The 20,489-nt window shown below is 39.2% G+C and overlaps 1 long non-coding RNA gene across 1 annotated transcript in view; it reads right to left on the bottom strand.

Moving 5' to 3' along the window:
* LOC124529262 (uncharacterized) overlaps positions 1-11,367 on the bottom strand; it is a 297,645-nt gene extending 286,278 nt beyond the window's left edge. Inside the window, exon 1 of the long non-coding RNA XR_006966295.1 lies at positions 11,301-11,367. This is a non-coding gene — a long non-coding RNA (uncharacterized LOC124529262). The remainder of the gene's footprint in view (positions 1-11,300) is intronic.
* Between the last annotated feature and the right edge of the window lie 9,122 nt (positions 11,368-20,489).

Consider the following 20,489-nt stretch of genomic DNA (forward strand, 5'->3'; position numbering starts at 1 on the left):
GGGAGGGGGTGGTTGATCTGGAATAGAAGGTTGTATTGCAAGTAACCATGAACAAATTTTTAAGGTTCAGTATGTTACAAGAGTTTGATAAACTCTTTAAAAACCTAGATGTTGTCTCCACTTTCTGAGTCTGCACAAAGCCTCGGAATCTCATAAAGAGAGATTACGTTTAAGAACTCTGGCACTTTGCTTTTAGTCAAAACCATAAAAAGACTAAAAGAACAGTCATTTCTAATCCTGTCTAGTACATTCCAGCTAAATGGCAGCAGGAAGACATAGAATAAAAGGAACTATTCAGGCATTTCAGAACTTCAACAAATGTTGAGTTAAATTCCTTTCTCAAGGGACTTGATTCTTCTGAACATGCTTCTCTTGTCTTTTACACTCTGTACCTCCTGCCACTGCATTTTTTCATCTTCCTTCCTCGAGGTGACTCGACTTGACGAAATCAAAGATGGGAAAAAAACGTAGTAAGTCATATCTTACAAAGGCAAGTGAAAGAAATGTATTTAATAATTCATTTTGGAATTATAGTTCACGTCACCATTTATCGTGCTTAAAACCGGTAATAAATGGTTTGTAAAATCACATTACATGGCTAAATCAGAAGAGGACCAATGAAACAATGCAATCCATTTAATTCTTTAGGGCCAATCTACAGTCACAAAATGTGGAAGAGACAAAGAAAGATTGGGCTCCTCACTGACACTAGAAAAAAACACAGAACATTCATTGCCCAAGGCCACCCTATTTGCCTGGAACCACACAAATGCAATCATGTGTGGCTTCCTTTGCCAATGTATCCAACTAGATTTTTATCTTATGGATCTTAAAAAAGAGATCATCTACATGAAGTTTCAAATCTAAACTCCCTATGCCTCTCAAGATCACTAAAAATCAGGTGGATGTTTCCTACCAAAAGAGTCAGCACACTGATTAAACCAACCCAGTATTTTTGCTTCTGGATTGATTTTACATAGTGAATTTTCACATCAGATATTCACTCAATGGGTGAAGCCTTATATTAATAGACCCATTTTATTTTTTTTTTATTTATTTTTTATTTATTTATTTTTTTTCAATGTTTATTTTTGGGACAGAGAGAGACAGAGCATGAACAGCGGAGGGGCAGAGAGAGAGGGAGACACAGAATCGGAAACAGGCTCCAGGCTCTGAGCCATCAGCCCAGAGCCCGACGCGGGGCTCGAACTCACGGACCGCGAGATCGTGACCTGGCTGAAGTCGGACGCTTAACCGACTGCGCCACCCAGGCGCCCCAATAGACCCATTTTAAATGAACTGTCCAAAATGTCTTGAAACTTTGATAATTATGGCTCTTTCCCCATTTAGAAGCTCTAAATCTTACGAGCAACATAATTTTCCTATGTACCGTTTTTTGACTACAAGTACATCCTAATATCAAATAAAAATGATTGAAAAGTAAACTGATTCCTGTGTCAGCATAATCTAAATTTGGAAGGCATCATCTTATAAGTAGAAATGGTGCTAAAATTCTGAAGTTAGAAGGTTTACTGTAAGTAAGAAGCCAAAAGTTCAGACATTCAACCAAAGTTGATCCAAACCTCTTAGGTTGGAAACATCACAAAAGCGGGCTTTTCCACGAAATGGCCTGTATTTCCTGTTTTTAGCTAAGCTGGAAGTGCAATAGGAACAATACTTATTATGGCATGTCATTGCTTCTACTTTTGGTCTGAAAACACCAAGCAGACGCTATGAGTGTGACGAATCAAAAGAAAAAAAAAGTTGAGTGGAGAGGTGTTCTGGGCTATGAAAAGGAGAGTTAATGGGAACAGAATTTCCTAACTTGACCACCAGTTAACCATAGCTTGGACGCCCAGTGTGCTATGAGTCACTAGCAACTTGCTCCAAAATAACACAAGAACATCTTGGGCTAAATCATTACTGGAGCATATTGTTAATAATATTTCCAAAAAAAAAAAAAAATCAACTAGAAACAGTTATCCAATGGGTAAAATGGCACTCATATAAACTCCTTTTTACAGAATAAATCTGGAAAGGAGACAGCGTGAGCCACTTGCTAGACAGATAGTCTGATAATGTTATTCACCACATGCATTTAGAAATTTTGGGCAAAAATCACAGCTCCCATCCACAGGTTGATAATAACTCTTCACAGGAAAAGTGTGGAATTGTTAAAGACAGAACACACGCTGAATTTTCAAAAGCAAAGTCTCCAAAGTCTTATGGATTGTGAAGACAGAACTATATGTTGCATCTTCCAGAAGGCCACTTACTGCTGTTATATGAAACTTACTTTCCTAGATACTTTAAACTAAAACTTCCTAACTGATAAGCTCAAACCACTAATATTCAACCATTTAGTTAATATAATTGTAGGATCTACACAGTAGCGATTGTGCATACTCCATTAAGAAAGCAAATTTGGGAGCTATCACGCTTTTCTACTTAATTGCTCTGTGATAAACAACAGGGTATGAAGTTGGACAAGTCACTTAGTGATACAATATTTAAGTATCCTCTTCTTCAACCTGGACATATGACTTACCCTAATCAATCAATCCCCAAAGATGAAGTACAAAAGTTTCTAATAATAAAACACAGGAGAAAACAAAACAAATGTTTGGCCAAGACCAGAGAGCCTTAATAGTAGAAATATATTGACACTAACCTAAACAGGAAGTTTGTGAGTTCTTGCAGAGTAAAAGCCAGAAAACAACAAAATGAGACAGCAGAATTGAGACATGGGTGTAGGTGTCACTGGCTTCCTCACCCATCCTTTTGTGGAGAGCTGTCATTCCTAGAACAAGGAGCAGGACTGGCAGCCTGGTGGTCAGGGCAGTGGCCTCGGGCCAGGGCGGGGGGTTAGAGCTTCCTGGTGCAGTGACTCACCAAGGTCAAACAGAAGAGCAGAGAACGCAAGGTTCAAAACTAGCCCTGGGGCAAGTTCTCCACCAAGGTCAGAGTATGAAGCAAAGCAGAGCAAGAGTCAGTAAATTCTAGAATAGGGAGCTATGCCAGAATCACAGGCAGAAAGATGATAAGAGGGTCTAGACCTTTGTAGGGAGTAAGGATGACAGGTCTAGAACGTACTTTTGGTGGGTGCAGTGAATGAGGACCTGCCCTAAGGTCTGGGGCAGGAATCCTGCACTGGCGTGTGCTGCTTTGGTCTGTTCTATTTCTGTGGGTTTGACAATCTCCATTTTACCACAGTTCCTGTCTCTCCCCTTTGTTTATACCCTTGATATTTCATATGTGTATTGAGTGTCCCCAAGAGTTTATACTCCAGGTCTAAGTAATACTTAACGTGAAAGCAGATTAATCAAATGCACATACAGTATGTTTGTTATTCATTTTTATGACTGGGTTAATAATTTAGTAATTTCAGTCGATGATTAAAAAACAAGAGAGATAAAGTAATAATGGGTCTCTTGTTCGGTGGCAGTCAGGCTTCCTTCCTGGAGCCGTGCTGTTGGCGGGCTCTGAATCAGGCATGAGCTCCACTGTGAGACCACATTCAGTTGATGGTAAGGCCTAGAATAGTGTTACTGGACTTTAATCTAGCAGACTATGTATATTTCTTTGTTCAACTTTGATCTCATGACAAAAAAAGGCTGTGTTTAATTTCTTTAGAAGGACTTGCCTGGCAGAAGTAATCCTGACACAAAGGAAACTCAAACTACATAGAAGCCAAACAAATACATATAGAGTGACTCCCCTCATTTATGAATTACATGACAATGAAACCCTTTAGTGAGTTATGCACTGGGGCAATGACCATGCCCCATTCATTGTTTATTCCCCAGCATTTAAGTATTGTGTCTGCCATATGGCAGACATTCTGGAAACCTTCAGTGAACTGAACTGCACTGCACTGCTCATAACCCCATCACTGGTCTCCTTTCATCCCTCCAGGGAACAAGCTGTACTTGACCTCCACTCAGCCATCACTTCCTCACAAAGACCCTCTCCAACCTCCCCAACTTGATCAATTCCCCCTAATAGTTATATTTCTACCATTATGCACTCTCCTTCAAAGCACCTATTAGCTGTAATTGTACATTTACTTGCAAGGCTCTTTGATATAAACAATACAAACCATAAACACAAAATTCCAAAGGGGCAAGGACTGTGTCTTTTTGTTTTTCGCTCATGCGGTAAATATTATTTTTGTTGGCACTCAGTAAATATTTGTGAAAGTGGTGGACCAAGAACCTATCATTTTCATGGTTCCCTCTCATTCTAATAATACTCACAAGACCTCAAATAACATGCAATAAATTATTCAACACACACTCACATAATAGTCAGAGCTGGGAAAGCAAGTGTGCAATGCAGGCCATCCACTGAGGAAGAATTTTGACAAGGCAAAGGAAAAATGCAAATATCTTTCATTATGGCTAGAAGTTAAGTCTCCATTCTGGAACATACCATTAAAATGTTTGTGGAAAAATGTTTACTCTTTTATAGGCATCTCAGTTGTCTCATTTTTTTTTAAAGCATAATCCATTAAACTGACCACTAAAGGTCAAAAATCTCAAATATTTTCAATTTCAAATGGCCTAATCTAGCAGCCTATGTATATTTGCTTACATGGTTAGGTAAGCCATATGTAAGCAGTTTTTCTGTGAAATTGTTCTCTGTACCTTGGGAGTAAAAACAAACAAAAAACAAAAACAAAACAGAAATACTCTGCTGATCAAAAATATAATACTGAAAAATATGAAATATGGTAAATATTAAGGTTATTTTCTAGTTTAAGACAAAGAAGGAGAAGAAACAGAAGCATGGTCATATTTAATCTGATATCTGAACATTTACAATAAACCAATAAATCCAATTATTCTAGGCAGCAACTTAATAAGTAAAATCCCAGGAGAATAATTAAGAGGCACAAAAATAACAAAAACCAAAGAAGGCTATCGCTTCGATGGGACCATATTTATGAAGGAACCCCTGTGTGTCAGCATACTCAGCACAAAAGATTCAGCAGGGAGAGACACAGATAGAGTCCCTGTCCTGAAGAACTTACCATCAATGAAAGAGGCCTCAACGCCATGTGAAAAGATGCTCAGCATCACTCATCAACGGGAAAACGGAAATCAAAACTAGAAGGAGATATCACCTCACTCCTGTCAGAATGGCTAAAATAAAACAGATAAGGAATAACCAGAATTTATGAGGATGTGGAGAAAATAGAACCCTTGTACATTGGTGGTGGGAATGTAAACTGGTGCAGCCACTGTGTAAACAGTAGGGAAGTCCCTGAAAAAGAAAAATAAGCTAGAAATACCATATGATCTAATAATTCCACTACTAGCTATTTACCCAAAGAAAACAAAAACGCTAATTCAAAAAGATACATGCACCCCTACGGTTACCGAAGCATTATTTACAATAGCCAAATTAGGGAAGCAAGCCAAATACAAAAGCCAAATTAAGGTGTCCACAGATGAATGGATAAGGAAGATGTGGTAGATATATACGGTGGAATAGTACTCAGCCGTAAAACGGATAAGATCAGGCCATTTGTGACAACATGGATGGACTAGAGGGTATTATGCTAAATGAAACAAGTCAAAGAAAGACAAATACCATATGATTTCACTCATATATGGCATCTCAAAGAGGCAAATGAATAAACAAACAAAAAGTGGAATCAGGCCTTTTTGGAGAACAGACTGATGAGTTGCCAGAGGGGAGGGTAGTGAAGGGTTGGGCAAAACGGGTGAAGGCCAGTGGGAGATCCAGACTTCCAATCGTGGAACGAATGAGACACAAGAATAAAAGGCACAGCATCAGGAATACGGTCACGGGTACTGTGACAGCATTGTGTGGCGCCAGATGCAGGTGCACTTGTAGTGAGCACAGCGTGATGTACAGACTTACCGAATCTGTGTTGTGCACATGAAGCTTATGTAACATAGTGCGTCAACCATTCTCACATTTAACAAATCACTTAAAAAGCAATGAAAGAGGCCCTCAGTGTGCGTCCCGGACTCTTCGGAGCATCCCAAGCTTCCTCCTGCTCCCTGGGCTACACTCCTGATCTCAGGCAGGGCCACATGGATGCTCTCCTTCCCCTCTAGGGAATCACTTCTCTTCAAGTAGCCAGAATTTTTAGGCACAGTGATTGCACCCAGTCAGGTTTCAATAGATATTTTTAGGCTAAAGTAAAGAACAGATTAATTAATCACCTAATTGATATGAGAAGGAGATCTGTACAGTAGAAGCTGGGTGAGGGCACCTACAGCTTGCTCTCAACAAAGGTCAGGTTTCTCTGGCTTGGCTCTGATCTACTAAGCTTTTGAGTGTATTTCTTGATGACTCATCTGTCATCCGAGATAAAGAAGACATTTTTATGGCTGACTGAAAGTCAGCCTTGCCCAAAAGTGAAAGTTTGGTTTTCTTCTTTAACCATGTAATATGGGTAGCAGATACCCCTGAATCTTAGAAGGTAGAAGAACCACAGTTCTGTCACTGTATGACCTGGGGAAAATCATAAAACCTCTTTGTACCCATTTTTGTCATCTGTAAAATGTTGACAATCAGAAAGAAATTTTGTGAGACTTAAATGAGACAGCACATGGAACGCATTTGGCAAAGCATCTGGCTTATAGTAAGCACTCAGCCTGTGTTGGTATGATGATTAATACTATCATGTTAACTGTGGCATTATTCCTCTTCCTATCTATATTTTGTTGGGGAAATCAAAGTCCTGGTTAGATTGAAGAGCTCTGGTAAAAAGCTCAAAAAAAAAAAAAAAAAAGACCTGGTAATTTCATTCACTCACTCTACCAATACTTAGTGAGTTTCTGCAAGTATCTGGGTTGACCAGCTCCCAGAGTCAAATGGGCAACTTACTGAGGACGTGGAAGGGAGAAGGTAGAACTGAGAAAGAGTAAGTGAAGCACAAGTTAATGGAACCAAACTAAGGTCCAACTGTTGGGGTAGTTATTATAAATAAAAGGGATCAGGTACAGAAGTGAATGTAGAGTCACTGGGTAGTGCTAAGTCTTAAAAAACTGTATTAACCTTTAACAAGAGGAGAGTGTAAGTTTGGAGAACTTTCTTACCCATGCCTGGACCCTACTTAACCTAAAATGCTAAAAAAACTCCCCATCTTAAATAGCATAAATCTCATCAGAGATGGTTTGTTGGGTTATTGGTCATCATAATAAAAACCAAGAGGTAGAACATGGTTACCTTGGAAAGAATTACCATTCAAAAATGAACTGCAAACCTATTCATAAAAGGAAGTCTACACTGAGCTGAGGATGAAAATCCAGCCTAGTGAGGAACAGTGAGAATAATTTCCTAATATGTTGAGTAATAAAATGGGAAAGTAAAAGCAACTCATCAGACCAAAGACTTATCCCAGGTTGCTCACGGCTGGTCTTAAAGAGAAAAGTTAGCAGTGGAGGAGCAGCAGTGACTTATCTGAAAGTCACCAGATTCTCTGCAGGGTCATTATTTGCTGACTGCTTTCCACCAACTACATATCTGGTTTCCACCAACCATGCCAGAATATCCTGCTAGAAATACGCTAGACTCAGGAAACCGTGTATGCGTAGACTCTAAACGTCTTGTGGGTTTTTTTGTTTATTTTTTAAACAGGCCAGAGATGAGATGGAGGGACAGGAAGACGCCTTGTGACCTGTTAGAACTGTGAAGGCTATTTTCAAGCTAACACTTAACCAGTCGTACTTGTACAGGTGCTGGAAGAAGACAAGACATACCTGGGTCAGAGAAAACTGACTTTATTACTCTCAGCTGTAGTGGTACCAGAGTATTAGCATTTTCTTGCACTGGTCCTCAGAACACCAACTGACACAGGGCAACACCAGAAGGGTCAGGTGGCGCCTGGACATAGAGTGAGCATTTCAGGAGGGGAACCCTGAGCTTAGGGAACCTGAACCTTTTATACTTCTCAGTAAGCATGCCTAGCCTTTGGACAGAGACATTGTCTCCATTTTCCAAGGTGTTCACTATATAAACATTCTTGAAATGATAGAGCAGAATAAAGTCAGTTAGTTCTTCTCACAAAACATGTCAAAACGAGACACCCAATCTGAGAATTGTCTCCCAACATGACCTTGACACTAAGTGCACTCATGATTTTCTCTTCTATTTCCTCTTCTGTAAGGTCAGCACAGATTTCTAAAACTTGTCTTTTACCATTTCCTAAAAGGATTTGGGGATTCATATTTTAAGAGGCCTTTGCAACATAGAATATCTCTTTTCTACCAGTGCCAGAACAGTATTCAAAAGTATAGTCTATACCTATTATGGGTTTAAGTTAGGCATAGTCCTCCTGTATACTATGAAAGCATTTTAATAATGTCCCCTGCATCTACCTACCAGTCCACCCAAGCTTCCTAAGTAAGGCTGTAACAGGGAATAGATGAAAGGCCTGACGTTAATACTTACTAGCTGTTGCTTTGGATGAGTCACTTCTTCCTCTACCTTAATCTCCTCATTGTCAAATGCAGCTAATAACACTCACTCTTCCTACCACACACAACTTGAGAAAGTCAAACGTCATAACATCTGTGGGCGCATTTCATAACCAAGAAAATGTCTTTAAAGTGATTTAAAGACACAGCTCGCTGTGCCTTCAGAGACACCTTCAGTGTAGGCACATATACACCAAGTCCGGTCTTGTCTTACCCTCAGAAATTGGGTCATCATAGTGCATCATGCAGAGTTGTTGGGTAATCAGTTATTTGAAATTAGATTCATGTGTTATGAAATGTCTAGGAGATACCGCTTTACCATCAAGGATTTGGGGGGAGGCTGTGGGGTAAAAGAGGGAAGAAGAGGGAGGGAGCACAGTGTTATTTCTAGGCCAGCAGCCATTTCCAAATATATAAAATAGCCAAAACTGTGATACCAAACAATGGTTTGGGTCAATTTTTGGTTGAAAATCAGAAAATAGGAAAGAGATAAAATATATTATCACTTTTCCTTAAAATCTTCATAAATGTGTCTTCATGTTTTTATCTTTTCCTAAGATACCAATAAGACTATTGTAAGAGTATATTATTTTTTCCCAACAGTGTTAGGGTGGGTCTACAGGCAATGCACAAAGGTCTCAAGAAAAATAGTTTAAAAATCCTGGGGCGCCTGGGTGGCGCAGTCGGTTAAGCGTCCGACTTCAGCCAGGTCACGATCTCGCGGTCCGTGGGTTCGAGCCCCGCGTCGGGCTCTGTGCTGACGGCTCAGAGCCTGGAGCCTGTTTCCGATTCTGTGTCTCCCTCTCTCTCTGCCCCTCCCCCGTTCATGCTCTGTCTCTCTCTGTCCCCAAAATAAATAAACGTTGAAAAAAAAAAATTTTTAAAAATCCTAAAGGATGCATTGCAGCTGGTGAGGCAGTTTTCATGGTGCAAATTACAAAGGCTTGGATCCAAAATTCTGCTCTCTGCCTAATTTTCCAGAAATAGAAAAACATATAGACTTTTAATACAGTAAAAAGGCCAGGAACACAAGCACTATCAGATCAAAACCGAGAAGCAAAGAGACCAGGAGAAAGCGAAGACGGCAGGAATCTGCTACTGATGCATAGCTTTGAAATGAAAACCAGAATAAGAATAAAAAAGAACTAAAACATGGAAATCATATGTCATTATATTATTTCCTTTAGGAAGAAAGCTTGACCTGGATCATTCCTACTCCCCAGGACCTTGTGCTCTAGTCTCTTTTCAGAAGTTGCCAAATTTTGGCAAAGATAACCACTTAAAGGAAACAAGTTTCCATTAAAATTAAACCCAACAAAATTATCTCTTCCCTGAAGTACCTTTGAGCTTCAAATGCTTTGAGTCAGTAATGAAATTAGATGTATCTAAGCATGTTTCCAATAGCATCCAATAGTCTAGAAGGAAGTGATTTGTAGAGCTCCTCATTATGAACTCTGTTTCTGGAGAATAGTGACTTCAGAAGTCTGCTTTTTGCATGTGTTTTCTATGCACTACTCTGTTTTCCATTCTTTTTTTTCTCTTAGCTTATTTGGTCTGGTCTTCCAGTTATTTTTTTTTTAATTTTTTTTAACACTTATTTTTTGAGAGAGAAAGAGACAGAGCACGAGTGGGGCTGGGGTAGAGAGAGAGGGAGACACAGAATCTGAAGCAGGGTTCAGGCCATCAGCACAGAGCCTGATGCGGGGCTTGAACTCAATGAACTGTGAGATCATGACCTGAGCTGAAGTCAGACGCTTAAAGGACTGAGCCACAAGGTGCCCCTGGTCTTCCAGTTTCTTCACCCTGTGTTCTAATGTGTTCACCCATCTATTCAAAACATCTAAAGTTCTTAGTATTATATTTTTCAGTGGGAGAATGTCCATTTGCTGAATCTCTATAGATTCCAATCCTCTGTTGAAGTTACCATCTCTTCAACTATTTTGCTTCACCATTTTCTCCTTTTTCTTGATCATATTAAAAACATAGCTCTTTTAAAGTCCCTTATGTGGTAAGTGCAGTATCCCAATCATTTCTGGGTTTATTGTGTTTTTTTTTCTCTTGGGTTTCAGTCATTTCTTCCTGTTTTATGGCATGCCTTGTCTTTTATTGAATATTACAGAGACTCTGAATGATATCTTTCTTCAAAGAGGGTTAAATATTTTCCTGGCATTCAGAAAAAATAAATCTGGTAGATCTCCTGATCCTCTCTAGGTTTTACACGAAGCTCTGTTAGTACCTATTTCAGTTTTCCTAGAGTAAGATCCCTGCTCCTGGGGTTTGACAGCAGGGTCTCCACCGAAAGCCCGAGGTTATTTACCAATACCCCTCTACCTTGGCAACACTTAACTCCTGTCTCTCCCCTAGCACCATATGGCTGTGAATAACCCAGATCAGATATTTGGGCATCAGATAGACTTTTGTACTAGGTTTCTTAAGGTCTCTGCCCGCTTATGCACAGGTGAGTAGTTAGCAAATGAGCAGAATTATATGTAGATATTTGGGCTACTTTTCTGTGGTTTCCTCCTCTCTAGAAATGCACGCCTCTATTCCTAGCCACTTTGGTTGCCCCAAATTCTGACTTATTTTTCCCTGGTCCAGTAACAAAGCCACCTCCTTCTTATACTTCATTTATGATATGGGCATCAAAAGAGAATCAAACTCCCTCCTTAAGGTCAGTAGAGCAGCAAAGACAGCTTGACATAGTAGAATGAGGCTAGGCAGAGTTAACGGTATAGGGGGTAGCCTACTAAAATAGCAGGCGGTAGAAACAGCCTGATTTACTATAGCAAACAAGAATAGGCACAATTCAATGTCAAAGTGGCAGAAAATCAGGTGAGCACTTACATCAGGCAGACTAGGCGATCCTCAAAATCTTGAACTCCAATATGAGCAAGGCATCTAGAAGGCAAAGAATTCTGAAGTGAATTCTGGGTTAGCTCCATGGGCCTCTGGTGTTCCAATTAATTTTCCCTGCCAGAGGAAGTCTTTTATTTTGTCTAGGTCATGGCTAATCAATCAGACTCAATCATTGAGAGGCTTAAAGCAACTTCGACTACTTAAACAGTGACCTTGGCCCTCAGAATTGTATAAGGATATATATATTTCTGTCAGGAGATCTATAATCTACCATCATCCCCTTGGATTCTGTTTCAGACTGCAAGAGAGCCTCCTATATCCTCAGCATATTCAAACTCATCAGTCAGCCAGCCATCCAACAGAGATGAGGGGTCTTCCAGCCTGTGGGAGTTGTAACTCACAGCAAACTAAATAACCTACTTAATAAAAAAATCATTTATAAGAAAATATTTTTTTAATAAAAATGTAAATTTAATCAACTATCCAGGCTTTCTCTCACACATACTATATTTACCATGAGCGATGTATTATTTAATGACTGATATTTAAGTTTTAAAGAACACAATTTTTATTTTCTAGCTAAGCAGCTGCAAGCTGCTTATTTTTAATTTAATTTCATTTAATTTAAATTTATTTATATTATTAAATTATTTTATTATTTATTTATTTTATAATTAAATTTTATTATTAAATAAAACATTTATTAAAATAAATTTAATTTAATTTAAATAAAATGCAAGCATTTTTTACGTGTTTATCACTATATTCCTCTCCTACTTATTAGGGAAAAGATGAAGTACTCATCATCTGGATATTCCCAGAGCCTAGCACTAACACACACATTATTCAATAGGTGAAAAATGAGTTAACCAATTAAACATTGAGATGGGTTTGTACTAATCCAAGGAAATGCCCATCCTGCTGATATCAAGTTAAATGGACTTTCTTATCAGGTACAACTCTATAATAAACGTGGAGAAGAGAAAAGAATCTGGGATTGTTAAGATTCTAAGTTACAGATTCTTTATTAGGAAGGACGTAGGGTATAATCAAAAGAGCAGAAGAAGAGAGGGTTTGTTCAAGAACTGGTTCTGCCACTATCTGAGAATGTGTCTTTGAGCAGGGCACACAATGCCTAGGGATTCAGTTTCCTCACCTGTCAAAGGAGAGGTAAGTGTCCCTCCACAGAGCCCACACCCTGCACTGGGTGGTGAGCTAAACACCAGTCCCCTCCCCTGCAAGAAACCAAGTAGTTCCTCTTAGTTTCTATAGATTGTCTCTGTGCCACCGGTGCCATGAAAAGCAGAAGACTACATGATCCCAGAAATTTTTCCAACTCTGCAAGTTTTTAATTCATGTTTAACTGGATGAGACTAAAAAACAAGCTGTCAACTTTTGTAATCAGAACCAAGGTGCCCAAACTAAGAATTTCTGAGAAAAATCCCCAAGACGTTCATAATTTTTCAACTTACATACTTAATAAATATTTCATCCATGCCTTAAACTCATTTACTCAGAATTCATCACAAAACTTATTTTCTGAGAACTAATGCCACTTCTAAAAGGACTTCTCGGGGCGCCTGGGTGGCGCAGTCGGTTAAGCGTCCGACTTCAGCCAGGTCACGATCTCGCGGTCCGTGAGTTCGAGCCCCGCGTCGGGCTCTGGGCTGATGGCTCGGAGCCTGGAGCCTGTTTCCGATTCTGTGTCTCCCTCTCTCTCTGCCCCTCCCCCGTTCATGCTCTGTCTCTCTCTGTCCCAAAAATAAATAAACGTTGAAAAAAAAAAAAATTTTTAAAAGGACTTCTCAGTCTATTCTCTTTTAGCATAAAGCTGGAGTTTCAAAGCAAAATAATTTAATTTAGTAACTCAGCTACCAATTACTTTGCTTTATGTAGTTTTAAATAATTGAAAACATTATTTTCCTGTTTCTCACTTATTGGGTTTTACCATGAGCTAACAATGCTTATAAAAGAAATCACTGGAACACTGAGAAGCCCTTCTCCAGAAAGCAAATTTCCACATGATCTCTAATTTTTTTAGTATTTTAATATGGGATAGTGATGCCTGGGTGGCTCAGTTGGTTGAGTGTCCAACTTCGGCTCAGGCCATGATCTCACAGCTCAGATGTTCGAGCCCCGTGTCGGGCGCTGTGCTGACAGCTCAGAGCCTGGACCCTGCTTCGGATTCTGTCTCTGTCTCTCTCTGGCCCTCCCCTACTCAAGCTGCCTGTCTGTCTGTCTCTCTCTCTCAAAAACAAATAAACATTAAAAAAATTAATTTGGGACAGTAACTCTTTCATTGTTCTCAATAATATTAATTATTAAAGTAAATATAATCATATCTAACAGCTGGGGGGGGTAGTTATATATACATCAACACAATACTAAACACTTTAAATAAACTGCTGAGTTCTCACAACTGCACAAAGTAGATTTTACTATAGTCCCCATTTTCCAGACAGAAAGGTAAGAAACAAGCTCTCACATTTAATGACAGCCTCGCCCCAGTGACCAGACTCCGGAGCCCACGTCTGGAGACACTGTGGCACACGGCTGCACACCAGCATCTACTATAGGACATTAATACCCTGGGAATGAAATAAACCAGGATGTTGAAAATTGCTAAAAACAACAGCAGTCAGCTAGAATTCATTCTACTCTTTTCTATTTATTTTTATTTTCCTCAGAATATATTACCCCATCATAAATTAGATAGGATGAGGTAATGAGAAAAAAAAAAAAAGCAACAGACAAACAGCTAAAGCCAGGAAATGTGCACTTACCATCAGTTTTGCCACTGGCTATGTGGCTTTGGACAAGTCTTTAAATATATATTCCAAGCTGGGAGTGGGGGGGGGGGTGGGGGGGTGACTTTAATTTTACCTACATGAAAATTCACAAGGGCTTTAGGGAGTTACATCAATAGTATTATTAATCACCAAACTGAGCTTCAAAAAACTATCCTAAGATGGTTTTAAAAATGGTTTCCTTTGTTTCATGGGTCTTTTCCTATAAATAGGAGTAAAATTGGCAGTATTTCCTGCATGACACGTCTTCATTACCCTGCAACTTTCTAAAGACAAACCGCATTAGATCAACTCTAGAGAGGCCACATTTAGAAGACAGCAATTAGCAAACACTTCCTCAAGTTTATTCACCTTACAGGATGGATGCCTTGCCTTTTGTTTTTAAGAAAAAATAAACTGAAATTAAAAGAAGGCACATGTTTTTGCTACATTTATGTCAAATAAAAATCTTACAAATGGAAATGCTAAGTGGTGAGACGGTCAGGATGTGATCATATGTTTGAGTTTCCATGGGCACTGGTTCCCTTCTCAAATACCTTACCTTCCTTACAGCGGCAAGTAGGCGGTCAGTCGCTTCCTCCTGCTACCTGACACCAAAGAGTATGCCGTTGTTTTTAAGACAAGCTAAAATGAAAACTCTTATTCTTGAATTTGCTGATTATATATTCAAAGCAGAAATTACATTTCCCTTCTCTTCCGGATTTGCCCATCTAACGCTATCTGCTAACTTCTGTGTATGTAGAACTTTTATAAGTGGTTAGATCAACTCAGTTTTAATAATCAACCCAATAAAATGTGTGCGTTAAAGAAGTCTAACTTCCTTCTGGGGGTGGGGAGGGGAGACAGACATTTGACCTTACTTTGCATTTGTTTTTTTGGTTTTGTTTTTGTTTTTTTTTAATTTTTGTTTAAATGTATGCATCATGAATTAGTCCACAAACCAAATGAGTATAAGTTTCACCAATTTTAGTGGTTTTTCAGTTTGTTTTACTTTTGATTTAATGTGTTAGGTCTTTTTTTTTTCTTTTTTTAAGACATCCACCAAACACTGACTCTATATTGTTTTACCCATTCACCTTCTAATCCCATTGTTGGTTCTCTTGACTGTCTGATAACAATCGCCCACCTTCATAACATCTAGACAGTTATCGAATTCTCCTCGTAATACTCTCAAGGGTATTCTCTGAGAGCGAGTCTACCACCTTAGTCCATATGTAAACACACCCCATGTACACAAGCTATTTACCTAAATGACCCTGCAGAATTTTAAAGAAGTGTAGCTCAGAGTTTATATTTATACGTAACTCCTGATACTCTAATCTGGGGTGATGGGAAGAGAAATCTAACACGGTTGACTTACAGAGTCTTTAACGTCCTATTTTGATACCCAGTCATTTTCCACTCTTGGCAATTATCTGAGCGAATTTCCAAGAGTTTTATAGAGCAGGAAATAGTTTCACACATTAGTTAGTAAGAAGGAATACTCCATCTCCATGCCTTTAGGCTGCAAGCTGACCCAAGAGTAGCCCGATCCAATCAGGCTCAATTCAATTCAAGTCAATTCATACTTACTAATATGCAAAGCACTCTACTAGAGATAACAGAGATATTTAAGACAGGTACACGCTGGGCCTAAAGAGTTTCTAGAGAAAATAGTACGCTTCGTCAAATCTGGAGAAACAAAAATCTGCTTATGCTAAAAGTAATTAGTCTTCCTCTGGTTTTGCATTTGTTTTCACTTCTCTTCCAAATAGGTTCTGAGGGCAGAGTGATGTAATTGCTAACACGCAATCCAAGACATATGAGGTGCCTGTAGTTCCAACCATATAATGGTATATGTCTTGATATAAAGTAAACAATTACATTAACCTTATATATAAATTTTATTTATTCTCAAAAAGTTCTGGTGGGAACTGAAAACCCCCAACCAAATAAATGAGGATATGGTAGATTTCACTGTATTTGTTAACAAATAACATTGCCAAGTTTTTTAAAAAATATTTTAAAATGAATTAGCCTGCATTTCTAACCTAAAGATAACAATTATTACTTATTTTCTTCTGTGAGTGTCAAAAATAAACTTTTGAGTGTTATTTAAGTTGGGTATTTAAATGGACAGTTCTTTATTAACTTAAATTTGAATAAACATTATGCCTTTATTAAGAATTATATTTTATGGGGCGCCTGGGTGGCTCAGTCGGTTAAGCGGCCGACTTCGGCTCAGGTCATGATCTCACGGTCAGTGAGTTCGAGCCCTGCGTCAGGCTCTGTGCTGACAGCTCAGAGCCTGGAGGCTGTTTCAGATTCTGTGTCTCCCTCTCTCTGACCCTCCCCCATTCATGCTCTGTCTCTCTCTGTCTCAAAAATAAATAAACGTTAAAAAAAAATTTTTTTTTTAAAAAGCATTACATTTTAATTAGGCTTTTTAAATTAAAAAAAATAGTTCAATGCCACTCTCACCATTGTTGTTTAACATAGTGCTGGAAGTTCTAGCATCAGCAATCAGACAACAAAAGGAAATCAAAGGCATCAAAATTGGCAAAGATGAAGTCAAGCTTTCGCTTTTTGCAGATGACATGATATTATACATGGAAAATCCGATAGACTCCACCAAAAGTCTGCTAGAACTGATACATGAATTCAGCAAAGTTGCAGGATACAAAATCAATGTACAGAAATCAGTTGCATTCTTATACACTAACAACGAAGCAACAGAAAGACAAATAAAGAAACTGATCCCATTCACAATTGCACCAAGAAGCATAAAATACCTAGGAATAAATCTAACCAAAGATGTAAAGGATCTGTATGCTGAAAACTATAGAAAGCTTATGAAGGTAATTGAAGAAGATTTAAAGAAATGGAAAGACATTCCCTGCTCATGGATTGGAAAAATAAATATTGTCAAAATGTCAATACTACCCAAAGCTATCTACACATTCAATGCAATCCCAATCAAAATTGCACCAGCATTCTTCTCGAAACTAGAACAAGCAATCCTAAAATTCATATGGAACCACAAAAGGCCCCGAATAGCCAAAGGAATTTTGAAGAAGAAGACCAAAGCAGGAGGCATCACAATCCCAGACTTTAGCCTCTACTACAAAGCTGTCATCATCAAGACAGCATGGTATTGGCACAAAAACAGACACACAGACCAATGGAATAGAATAGAAACCCCAGAACTAGACCCACAAACGTATGGCCAACTCATCTTTGACAAAGCAGGAAAGAACATCCAATGGAAAAAAGACAGCCTCTTTAACAAATGGTGCTGGGAGAACTGGACAGCAACATGCAGAAGGTTGAAACTAGACCACTTTCTCACACCATTTACAAAAATAAACTCAAAATGGATAAAGGACCTAAATGTGAGACAGGAAACCATCAAAACCTTAGAGGAGAAAGCAGGAAAAGACCTCTCTGACTTCAGCCGTAGCAATCTCTTACTCGACACATCCCCAAAGGCAAGGGAATTAAAAGCAAAAGTGAATTACTGGGACCTTATGAAGATAAAAAGCTTCTGCACAGCAAAGGAAACAACCAACAAAACTAAAAGGCAACCAACGGAATGGGAAAAGATATTTGCAAATGACATATCGGACAAAGGGCTAGTATCTAAAATCTATAAAGAGCTCACCAAACTCCACACCCGAAAAACAAATAACCCAGTGAAGAAATGGGCAGAAAACATGAATAGACACTTCTCTAAAGAAGACATCCAGATGGCCAACAGGCACATGAAAAGATGTTCAGCGTCGCTCCTTATCAGGGAAATACAAATCAAAACCACACTCAGGTATCACCTCACGCCAGTCAGAGTGGCCAAAATGAACAAATCAGGAGACTATAGATGCTGGAGAGGATGTGGAGAAACGGGAACCCTCTTGCACTGTTGGTGGGAATGCAAATTGGTGCAGCCGCTCTGGAAAGCAGTGTGGAGGTTCCTCAGAAAATTAAAAATAGACCTACCCTATGACCCAGCAATAGCACTGCTAGGAATTTACCCAAGGGATACAGGAGTGCTGATGCATAGGGGCACTTGTACCCCAATGTTCATAGCAGCACTCTCAACAATAGCCAAATTATGGAAAGAGCCTAAATGTCCATCAACTGATGAATGGATAAAGAAATTGTGGTTTATATACACAATGGAATACTACGTGGCAATGAGAAAAAATGAAATATGGCCTTTTGTAGCAACGTGGATGGAACTGGAGAGTGTGATGCTAAGTGAAATAAGCCATACAGAGAAAGACAGATACCATATGGTTTCACTCTTATGTGGATCCTGAGAAACTTAACAGGAACCCATGGGGGAGGGGAAGGGAAAAAAAAAAAAAAAAAAGGACGTTAGAGTGGGAGAGAGCCAAAGCATAAGAGACTGTTAAAAACTGAGAACAAACTGAGGGTTGATGGGGGGTGGGAGGGAGGGGTGGGTGGGTGATGGGTATTGAGGAGGGCACCTTTTGGGATGAGCACTGGGTGTTGTATGGAAACCAATTTGTCAATAAACTTCATATATAAAAAAAAAAAAAAAGAGAGAGAGACCTAAGGAGACAACAACAACAACAACAACAACAACAACAAAAAATAGTTCAACCTAAAAATAATGAGATAGTAGGAAGGTATATTGGTTTAAAAATATACTGTGTACATTACACAACTTCCATAATTTCTTTCAAGTACACTTTGCTAGGAAAATTGTTAGGTGTTTTTTTTTTTTATTACTGATGCAAATGTTACTAAAAAATAAAAAATAAAAAAGTCCCTGAACTTTACCTTTCTACTTCATATTTTCATGAAATTCTAGTTACTGTAATGACCTTAAATCTGTGTTCTGACAGGTGAGGGATTTTTTTTTTTTAAGAATCACATGCTTATCCATGTAGTCATTTATCCAGCAGTAGGTAGGTATTTAAACTCTACAGAAAGCATTATGCCTTGTTCTTTGTGACATACCATTTTAGCTAACAAATATTGATAGGTCACTATATCCTCTTTACTTTACAAAAGGTGATGTGGTGTCTGGAGAAACATACGGAATTTGGGGAGTTAGAGAGGCCTGTGGGAATCTTGGTTTGACCACTCATTGGCTCCACAGCACAGACATGGTATACCATCTCACCCCCCACTCTGCCACTCCCCTTATCTACAAAAAGGACGTTAATTTTATAAACTTGCAGGTTGTGTGAGGATTTGAGCTAAGCTGTATTATCAATGTAGCATGGGTCCTCAATGAAGGTCGCCTCACCCTACACGTGAGAGTCACCTCTGCAGATTGTGGAGACACTACTCTCTTCTCCCAAGCACACGGATGGTCCCAGGGAAACTGCGTATGAGGAGGGAGACCACCCAGCATCCACTGAGACCCCGCAGCTGTTTCTGGACTGTACACAGGGGGTTGCTGGAAAAACAGGACGGTGTGGTAGGAAGATGAGTGGAGAGAGGAGCCTGCCGCCCAGAGGAGACTATACCACTGAAATATGCCTGCTTTTGTGCACTCTGAGATCCGGTTTTATTTCTTCAGTTAACCAGTATCTGGAGTGAATAGTGTCTAAGGTCACCGCCCTGTGTTCTCACACTTAGTGTATACTGAAAGGGTCACCTGGATAGCTTCAACAAGGCACTAAATGCACAGGAAAAGTCTCGCACCAGAAAAAAATGTATATGCCCACTCAATGTGAATACCTTATTAATGGCAATGTAAGTTTCGTTTTACATTTTACTTCGCATTTGTGTGACTTTTCACTTTTTGTTTCTTGTTAGCTCATCTTGTGTCTCCAAAGTGTTACCATTCTGGCATTTGTTTTTTTTAGTCAGGTCCCTGAACACAATATTGAAGAGCCAAATTGCCAGTTCAAAGCCAGATATCTGACAATACCATCATTAAAGAATATATTTGTTCTACAAACACTCACTCAACAAATTCCCATCAAGTAACATCTATAAATGAGGTGCTGGGCGTGGTACAATGGGCGAAGGGAGAAATGATTCAATTCTGCTCTTGTGGAACCCCGTCTGGTAAGGGATATAGGCAAACCACCATCCAGGTAGAGAAAGGCTAGTGGAGGATAAGCCCTAGCCAGGTCTGGAATGCCAAGAGAGAATGTAGCAGGTAGAGCTGAAGAATGAAGAAGAGTTGGCCAGCCTGCACGAAGACATAAAAACACAAAACTCTTGCTCAAGTCTTCATTAGACTAACAGACCTCATGCTAGACTAACAGACCTCCCATTACATTGTGCACCCATTACCGAGTGAATGGATGATGAAAGAATGTGTGAGACAGCTTGGATCAAGTAATATTCACTTTAGCCATGTCTGTTCCTGAGATATAAACATTCTCAGTCCATTAGAGCTATTGGATGC

The sequence above is a fragment of the Lynx rufus genome, unplaced genomic scaffold (assembly GCF_022079265.1).
Source record: "Lynx rufus isolate CCGP_SWC_20201006 ecotype Redwood Valley unplaced genomic scaffold, mLynRuf1.p SCAF_6, whole genome shotgun sequence".
NCBI classification, from domain to species: Eukaryota; Metazoa; Chordata; class Mammalia; order Carnivora; family Felidae; genus Lynx; species Lynx rufus.